The sequence below is a fragment of the Xiphias gladius genome, chromosome 17 (genome assembly GCF_016859285.1).
Source record: "Xiphias gladius isolate SHS-SW01 ecotype Sanya breed wild chromosome 17, ASM1685928v1, whole genome shotgun sequence".
Classification (NCBI taxonomy): domain Eukaryota; kingdom Metazoa; phylum Chordata; class Actinopteri; order Istiophoriformes; family Xiphiidae; genus Xiphias; species Xiphias gladius.
The window spans coordinates 12317285-12327092 of NC_053416.1; the positions used below are offsets into that span (position 1 = coordinate 12317285).

Consider the following 9808-nt stretch of genomic DNA (forward strand, 5'->3'; position numbering starts at 1 on the left):
CCAATAGAATTTAATGAATAATGATTAGTTTCAGGGCAGTGGGTTAATGTTACCTCATCGAAATGTTATTTCAGAGGCCATCCCACCCCACCAAGAAAAATATCTTCTAGGAAGCACAGTACTTGAAATTTGTCTCTTGTTTCTCCGGTGAAATTGCACAAAGGTACTGATAGTTTGAATGTTGAAATCAGGCTGGAAGGAGGTTTATAAGGATGAGAAATAACTTCAAATGTCAAACAATGGGTCTTATCAAAACTAGGTTAAGATAAGAATAAGATAAAGAGTAATACAACAGGGTTGGCATTTACTTACAGGGATAAGAGCTCATAAGTAATGGATTCAGTAGACGATGTAACTTTATCTTCTTTATCCTTATGTGAAATACCTTGCATGAAATAAAAACACTAATCAAACCTCAAACAAGGACAGAGACTCCAGAATATGTGTTGTCAAAAGCAACAAAAAAAAGACATTACAAGAGTGTATGTGTGTGAAATTCTTAAATAGCTTTAGGTATAGACATATAACAACTTATATATGTATATATACTCAGTCGATATGGTAAACACATCACGCCAGTGGGAACTTTCAGCCAGCTAGTCAAATCCTTGCCTGTAAGAGTAGATGAATGGGAGCAGGATCTGTGGTCCAGATGCACCATCTCACTCTGCTGCTGATTGATGCCCCGGAGAAGAAGAACAGAAAGTCTCTGTGTGTTCCTGTCTTTCTCCCTCAAGTCATATTCACTTCAAAAGGTAATTTAACGGTATAATACAACACTTTACAATACAAATGGGGAAAGGATATGCATGGGTTTTCTTGAACTAATTTAAGTGATTGAATAAAGTGCTATCCATGAAAGCAAGCAGATGAGCACTTTTGCAAGCCATTGCAGTGACAAAGACTAAAAAGTCTTTTGTGTCAGCTAAAAAGTTCGTCACTCTGTCTCTCTCCGCGCTCTCTCTCTCTCTGTCACACACACACACACGCACGCACACACACACACACACACACACACACTCATGTAAAGAATACAGATATTCCACAGAAACCTTCCCTGCATTTTCATATGCACACAAACTGATCCAAGATTGGTATTCAATTTGAAAGAGGCCTCTTTTCACCTGTTGGTGCAGGTGTCTTACTCTCCTCAGTGGGAAAAAGAATATCTCAGGTTTATAAATTCTGCTTTCTGTCAGCATACTTATCTGCCACATTATCCATATCTACATCTTGCTCAGGACTGACACAGGATGCTGTGGCAGTGAACTGTGTACTGTTCCTATAAGTGGAACTAAAAATGTTACTGTTAAGAGGAAAATACCGATCTTTAATGTCAAGTTCCCGATCAATTCAAACTTTTCTGGGTAAGTATTAACCTTTTTGGAAGGACAACATTTTTACAGAGAAAGAAACAACAAATGACTTAAACTTTGGCTTTTTGATCATCTACATCAGCTTTCATGTGCTGAGCAACTTTTGTTATTATATTCCAGGAGCCATAAAGTTAAATAAAAACCTATGGTTTAGTTCAAAACTTTAGAAAGTTAAACGTTAGAAGGTTTTTATCTTACGGCTTCACCTGGCTTACCACAGAGAACACCCCGCTGAGCCCTGCTTGTTGCATTGAGAATTACCCAGCAATTGTCAGATCATTCTTAGCTGTTTATAGCATCAAAATGTGACAGAAATTTAATTTAAACTTATTTTTCAAAAGGAGCTTCAGTGCAGGAAGTAAAAAGGTGTGAAATTCACTTGTTTGCCATAAGTCCACAACAAGCCTCAGAGGTTCTCATGTGCAATATGACATCAAATAGAGAGAAGTACAAAAAGTAATAATGTTGAGACTGTCGAACACATCATCCAGTTCACTAAATCCCACTGACTTTGGCCCCATTACTGGCAATTAGAGTGTAATTGTTATACCATCACATTTTTCATTCACAATCATCCATTCAAGCTTTGCCTCATCCATGAGAGAATAAGTCAAAAAGGGAAATAAAAACAGTTCTCTATTATGGCTTGGCTATCGAAAGCAGAGTGTTTTCCACAGCCACGACCAAACAATCAGAACAACAACATGAAGACCATAAAGGGCCAGAAAAATGCTTCAAATAGTCCAAAAATGGATGCTATGATTCCTTAGCCCAAGCCAAGTTTCTTGGTCTACGCTATTATATAGTAAGTGAGCACACTGTTAGCTAAAATTAAATAACACAGCTTGAAAATAGCTCTACTAAAGCCTGTGGTTGTATGACGGAATTTTGCTAGCTTCTACTGCTAAGCCCAGACACGTCACTTGCAAGCATTTGTAAGGGGTTTTAGGAAAAATGACAATATAGGTCCACCAAGAAAGAGCCCAAAAATCCTTAAGGTCTATTCTTGACTTTAATCATTGGCTTATCATGACCGAAATATAAAACAGCTCACCACCACAGCCCAAACAAAAGCGTACAACATTTTTATGAATTAAAACACAAGTGAGCTGCTGGTGGAAATTTGTTTAACTTATGCTTTAATCTGAGTGGCATTCATCTCCTACTTTTCAAATAAGCACATAAAGCAAAGTAAATCTAGGGCGAATGTATCCATGTCAGTTACCTCACCACCCTTGCTTCTGTGTAATGGTTGAGTCAGGCCTGTATGGTGTCCCATCATACAACACGGGGCAGCTTAGTACAGTAGGTACCATAGACTGAAGCCAGCGAGCTGCTCGCCTGCCAAATGAGAACACTTGTTTGCCTAGCATGTCTATGGTGTAACTGGGCGGGGGCTTGAGGAAGTGCACGTGTATGGTTGTGTGTGAAGGTGAGAAAGAGTGATTGCATGTAAGAGAACGTGTTTTTCATTTCTATCTATTTACTTACATGAACATGTCATGCATATATTTGGGCAAGTGCATTGGATTTGTGAATGCATGTGTGCATGCACTTCCAAGCTTGTGTGGGCTTGTCTAAATGACTATCCAATTTGGCCAACTGAGCTTCATAATGTCTCATTCCTCTCGCACACCATAAGACCATTCAGGATGTGAATTCATTCACTGGCTCGTTACTCTGAAATTCCAATGACACAATACTTTCCGGCATCAAAGTGGTTCCCTTTTTGGACAGCAACTACACTGGACCTATTGTGTTCTGCACTGACATGAATGCTTACTTGACCATTTTATTCGTTTGCAGTTCAGGCTGGGTAATGACCATGAAAAGTTATAATGGATGACAAAGCTTTGAGGGCAGTTGTAGAAACATTTAAAAAGTAAATTATATAGCAGTGTTTTTGACAAAGTGGTAACTCCAGGGTTGCTTTTATCGCTCATTTTATTAAATGAAGTACTTACAAGCATTTCTCCCTCTAAGTGCCTCTTAGCTGGGTGTGTCAGGGTGTTCACCTATTTCACTGACCAAGGAGCCTTTGCTGGGAGATAAGACCCTTCATTGTCTTAGTGACCCTGACTGAGACCAAGTTGGCTACTGCTCATTCCGAAAGTGAATAACGCCACTTAATAACAATGTTCACAAACCTTGACCTCCTTTATCTTACTTCCAGCTAAGAAGAATATAACAGCCACTGTGTTCCACGTAGAAAGCAGGAGTAGGGCTAGGAGAGGTTTTGGCTTGTTTTGATTGGTGGAGAAGTTTCTGATAAGGAAGACAGATGGCATGAGGAAACTTTTTGCCACAACCTTGGCTCATGAAGTACACATTGTTGGAATGACATGTGCAGAAAGAATCTGATAGTATCGATGGCAATTAACTTCCAGTTGACCTCTGATGTTACTAATGTGGGATGGCCCAATCAGCAGCAGACTTTGTTGAGAGATTGCCATGAAAACTAAACAGCAAGGATGACCCTGAGAAGTTACATCTTCTACTTCACTGACATTGAAGGAAGGTTAACCAGTACATCTACTATTGTTGGTTGGCCTGTAACAGCGAGGACAGCCCTATAAACACAAATGTCTGTAACTGTCTGACTGAGTGACTGACTGAGTGAAAAAGTTACACCACAGGTCAGCCCAATGCTGCGTTAAGATACACCATTGGCAACTGCTCTTTCGAAATGAATAGGCGCAAACAGTTTCTATTGTGTCATCAGGGGGGAAGTGTTGTCTCTTTAGATCCTTTGTTGCTAGATTTACCAACTTTTCACACCCCTTTAGCAGCTTTTCTTCATCAAAGACGACAAATCTAATTACTTTTTAAACGCATTTTAGTTATTTTCTATAGAATAGAGTCATTGGTATAGCCCCACAGTAAATATAACCAAAATCTCGCTGCAGCTGTTGACTCGTGCATGGTGATTTTGTATGACAAGGTCGTGGTTATAATATCCAGATTTTAGCATTGCAGAGCAGCAGCTTGGAAATGGCTTGGAAATTACAGCGGGTTAACTGGTTAACACGTAGTCTTAATGGGCTGCATTACAGTCACTATTTCATACTTGTTCCATTGTCTGACAACAGAAACAGAAAAACATGTTAATGAAAGCAGTTTTATTATGAATTCAGGTGTATTAAATTATTGTATGTGCGAGCACAGAGAGGAGAGAAGCAAACAGATAAAGAGCTGTCCAGCCATATACTAGGTTTTGAACTAGTCTGTTTTTTTCTATTATAAGAGCCAGACAGGCATGTGTATTTTATATTTTGTTGTGGTACAATCACAAGTAATGTTACATATTCTCGCGAGATTTCGACGGTTGCCCAGTGACGCGCCTCTTTCTACCTGACTTTTAGCCGACTGTGCTCTGTCTCTACTCAGTCGTTCACTATGTGCTCCTTTCTGTCCATTAAGACTAAAATAGTTAATTGGTCATATGTTGGGGAAAACAGTGTGTTAACGTGTGTGATTTGTAGTCTCCAGGGCTAATCACTGACGGTGATAAACGGAAAGCCTTGCCCCGCTGACCGCAAGCAGCACCCCTGAAGTAACGTCCTCACAGTTTCACATAACCTCCGTCTCTGAGCAAACCCCCTGTGTTTCCAGGATGTAGGGGGTTGTAAGGCAGCCAGCTAAGAAGACACAACATTTAGCGATACATTTTTGAGTTACTCGAAGGGCTCTTCTCTTTTGGCAGACGCTAGCCGCCCCCCCCCCTCCCGCCAACGTCCTGTCCACTGAAGCACAGACGTCGGTCCTCCCACTCCCGGTAAGATATATTGGAGCAAATGTTTCTCGGATAAGTAACTAAATGTAACGTGACTACTGAATTTGAAATAGTAGTTCCTTATGCAAGCCAAAGTTACGTGTTGCTGCACAAAACTAATGACGGGTTAACTCACAGACGCTATAGCATTTAGCTAGCTAGCTGAGTCCCAGCTGTTATAGCTACTAATCTTAAACCATGTTTTGAGTTTGATGTTCATAGTGAGAAATTATGGAAACATGTATACTAAAATTACTCTGCTCTAATTGTAAAGTTGGTTTAGATGGATACTTTTGAAACAGCAGGGCAAGCACAGGTGTAATTAATTAGTGTTCCATGGCTGCAAAAGCAAGGCCCTTGTATTTGGCATGTTGGTTTACTGACATGTCTTGCTGAGATCACTGAGATCATTGTTATTAGATACCCTCGTAAAAAAAAAGCCCTTTATTCCACAATGAAATGCATAAAATGCACAATGAAAATCAAGATGCTGCTCTCAGCTGAAAAAAGGGTATCCTGATTTCCTATAGCTCAGAAAATGAATAATCTTGCAGCATACATCGGTGTCATGTGTATGTGTTAAAGAAGTGCAATTTCTAAATGTGTGCTGTTTTGTTTATATTATTGAACTCCAACCCAAGATCCGGATTTCGTTCATGACAGCTGTCAAAGTGAGCAAAGTCCAACCAAGTGGTCTTTAGTTTAAGAATTTAAAAAAAAAAACTGATTTTACCTTTACATAAATTCTTAAACAGAGGGGTATCCTACTACAAAAAAGGGAGGATACTATTCTCTCACTTTACCCACTGAATGTAGGTTAGTATATTAATGCTGGGATTATGTTCCTCTCTGTCTTCTGGCTGTCTGCCAGGCCTATACAGTAAAATCCTGAGCCTGAATGGAGGATAAAAGCTGCAGCTTTCGAAGCAGCAGGCAGTCAGACAAAAGTAAATGGAGTCATTCTCTAAATCAAGGCCAATTCATTGGACTGCTGTAGTTGTAACCCAATTATTCCCAGGCCACATGTTCTCAAAGAAGGGGCCTCAGGAAGAGGGGGATGCCCTCCTTCTTTCTCCTGCAGTCAGCCCATTAAAACACAGAGGGGTAGAGAGGGAGGGGGGCAAGGAGAGAGAGTGGGGAAAGTCATAAGTGTTATTCCATATGACCTAAGAGTAAAGTCAGTTTCAAATATTGAGGCTGTGGGTGAGGGTTGACATATGTTGTGGTATGGTGCCTATGCAAAGGCAGATGGTGGACTGAAGATTGTAGTATGACAGTGGTGGGGCGGTTCGAGAGGAGTAGAAGGACGTGGTTTAAACTACAGTGTATGGTGAGCAGTAATTAATGATGTGAGAGTAAGTAGTTTTTTTAGTGAACCATGCACAGAGTTAAGTCATCACCCATTACACTCTGTTAAACCTCTCTCATCCTCGCCCTCTCTCTTCCTCAGTTACTCATTTTGCCCAAAGAGTGATAGACATAGTCTTCCATGTAGCTCTACGGAAATCGGATTTTCTGAGATCTCGAATGTGGTGAGTTATCAATTCTGGTGTCAACTAACTAACATGAATACCTGTCATTGTTGTCTGACATGACGAAGGAAGTTGACAAAGAAAGCGTTGCAGGAAACGCCTTTCCAAAATGTTAATATCACTAATGACAAAAACCTGAACTCACACTGTCAGAGTTAGGGGTGCCACTGAGTGCTCTCACAGTATTTAGATGTTCTAATGAAAAAAAAGCACTGTAATGGGTAAGGCTGCACCCAAATCAGAATTTTTCAAGTCATCTGTGTAGGCTGAATATTCGACGCGAAGGGGTTGTCATGTGCTTGTGGTGCCTTCTTTTTCCTATCTACAACTTTTTTTTTCTCATTTGTATCAAGTCTCTGTATTATGTATTTGTATATAATACATTGTATGTGTTTTCTTCACTACATCTTGCCTGCAATTATGAGAACTATTGTTCACAGCTTCCGCTCAGTTACTGTTCACTATAGGCTAGAGGATCTGCTGAGCAGCTGCCCCGCACTAAAGTCCTATAACATCCTACACATCAAGTCTCATGTTTAACCTGGAAGACTTACATTTTAATACCTTTGTTAATCATCTGTGATATGAAAACATCTGATTTCCACACAGTCAAAAAAATAACAAGTTTGTTTCCTGGTTAAGTTAATATCCTAGGGAACAACAGAGTGCCCCTGGCCTGGCTCCTGACAGCGCTTTCAGCCGAAGAGACGGTCACACTGGACGGCTCTAAAGGAGGTTGTACCAGTGTCTGGTTCAGGAGTAGTTTAGCCAACTTCACTAGCGTTCATCAGCGGAGCTGAGAGAGCGTTAGAGCAGTGAACACAAATGACACGCACTGCCCTACCTTTGCATCACCTAATTTCCATTAAAGTTAATTTTTTAGTTGGGTTATTTTGAGACGAGAGTTGGTTTGTTAAGTTTATAGACTGTCATGCTGTTATCCTGCATTGCTCTGTGTACAATGACACCATAAAAACACCGTTTCGACTGACAAAATGAGATTCCACTTGGGGGCATCTTAACTGATGATTCGAATCATCAGGGTTTTTTTCACAGCCTGGTAATGGGGCAGTCACAAAGTACAATTGTCTGTATCTTCTAAAATGACTAATGATTGCTCTTTAAAAAAAAAAAAACTCAAGCTTTTTCTGAGCTGCCGCACTGTGGTTCAGGTCTGGTTAAGTTTAGGCAACTAAAACTATGTGATTAAAGTTAAAGATAATGGTCGTGTTCAAGGCTTCAATAATCAACACACATTGTGTATCACGGGACTACAGTATCAGTAGTCAATAAAAATACATGCTTGTTGAACATGAGGACTTTGAAAGGGCATCTCTAAAAAATTGACTAACTGGAGCAGCCAGTTAGACCAAAGAAAAATTACACACACATTTTTCATCTGTTATTGAACATGAGAATACATATTAAAATATACATGAAATTCAAAAACTTTACCAAGAATATTGAAAATGATATTCAAAATCATTTTTTTTCCACTAAATTTAATAAAATAAGGAAACTTTTAAAATCCACAATTTTCAACATAGTACATATTCTTGAACATTAGAAATAACTTAGAAAATACAATACACTTTTGTGCTTTCTAATCATCGAAAACACATATGTCACACACACAGAACCAACTGTCTGAACTGACAAATAATAACTGTTAAAGGTACTGTGCCACTCAAAAACTTGAATCCATACTTATATAACGTGACGACTTTCAATACCTGCTGAACTTCTTTAATCTTCTGCATATTGATTTGAACATGAGTATGTTGCTGTAGTTTACGAGAGTCAGTGTTTTTTTCATCTTTGTCACAATCCAAATCTGAACTTGTGTAGTGGGCTTTGAAAGATTTTTTCAAGCTTCGGGTTTGTGCAGTTTGTCCAAATGTATTGAGGACAATGCAATCATTTCATTGAACTTTATTGATACATTGAAATCAGGAACATTGGAGTTACAAGTTCTGTCATGGCAGCATTATTTTGTTGCACGTTTTTGCCACCATGTGGTCAAAGCAGGAAAAAAAAAATTCACTGGTGCATGAGTCTTATTGGACAGAGCAGAAAATTGGGAAACGGTTACCTTTAAAACATTTTTGGAAGTTTTTATGCTCAATTGGTGAACAGTACCCTTTCCACTGCATTGCAGATCATATGCAGGTCTGCAATTTGTTCCAGCCCAGGTGGTTAAAGGGACTCTACCATGATTTGACAGTTAGGAAGGAAATAATTATCAGCATCAGATGGGGATTGAAAGTTACCAGCCATTTTAAAATGAAAAAAAGGACACCAAAGTTATACTGATTATAGTGATTTTCTTTCTTGACCATTATCTGGTTAACTGTGATGGCCTTTGTCTCCATCAAGTCGTTAATGATAATCACTACATTACTCGCAACTCAAACTTCAAGCTCACTGGTAATGACTGTTTTTACAGTTACTCAGCTTTAATTTTAAGGGGTTTAAAACCCAAATAACAAAAATATCACTTTAACCGTGTAGAAATCACAGCCATTTTTATACTATGTCCCTCATTTTCAGAGGCTCACTAGTAATTGGCTGACAAACAGTTTCATGGCCAGGTGTGACCTGCTCCCTCATTATTTCATAACAAATTAAGCAGATAAAAAGTCTGGAGTTCATTACAAGGGTCGAATTTGCATTTGGTAGCTGTTCATGGGAACTCTCAATATGTGGTCCAAAGAGGTGTCGATGCAATTGAAGGAGGCCATCATTAGGCTGAAAAACAAAACAAACTCATCAGACAGATAGCAGAAACTTTAGGAGTGGCCAGATCAACACTTTAGTACATTCTTAAAAAGAAGGAATGCACCGGCGAGCTCAGCAACACCAAAAGGCCTGGAAGACGGATGAATACAACTAAAGTGGATGATCGCAGCATTCTTTCCTTGGTGAAGAAAAACCCTTCACAACATTTAGCCAGGTCAAGAACACTCTTGAGAAGGCAGACGTATCATTGTTAAAGTCTACAATCAAGAGACACCTTCATTAATTTAAATACAGAGAGTTTACCACAAGTTGCAAACCACTGGCAACACTAAAAAAAAAAACGAAAGGCAAGATTAGACTTTGCCAGAAAACGTCTAAAAAAGCTTGCC

The 9808-nt window shown here is 39.3% G+C and overlaps 1 long non-coding RNA gene across 1 annotated transcript; it reads left to right on the top strand.

The window, feature by feature from the left end:
* The first annotated feature begins 4708 nt into the window (after positions 1-4708).
* LOC120802577 lies at positions 4709-7571 on the top strand. The gene is made up of 3 exons (XR_005709245.1): positions 4709-5151; positions 6599-6680; positions 7323-7571. It is a non-coding gene; the product is annotated as an uncharacterized LOC120802577 (long non-coding RNA).
* Positions 7572-9808: the final 2237 nt, after the last annotated feature.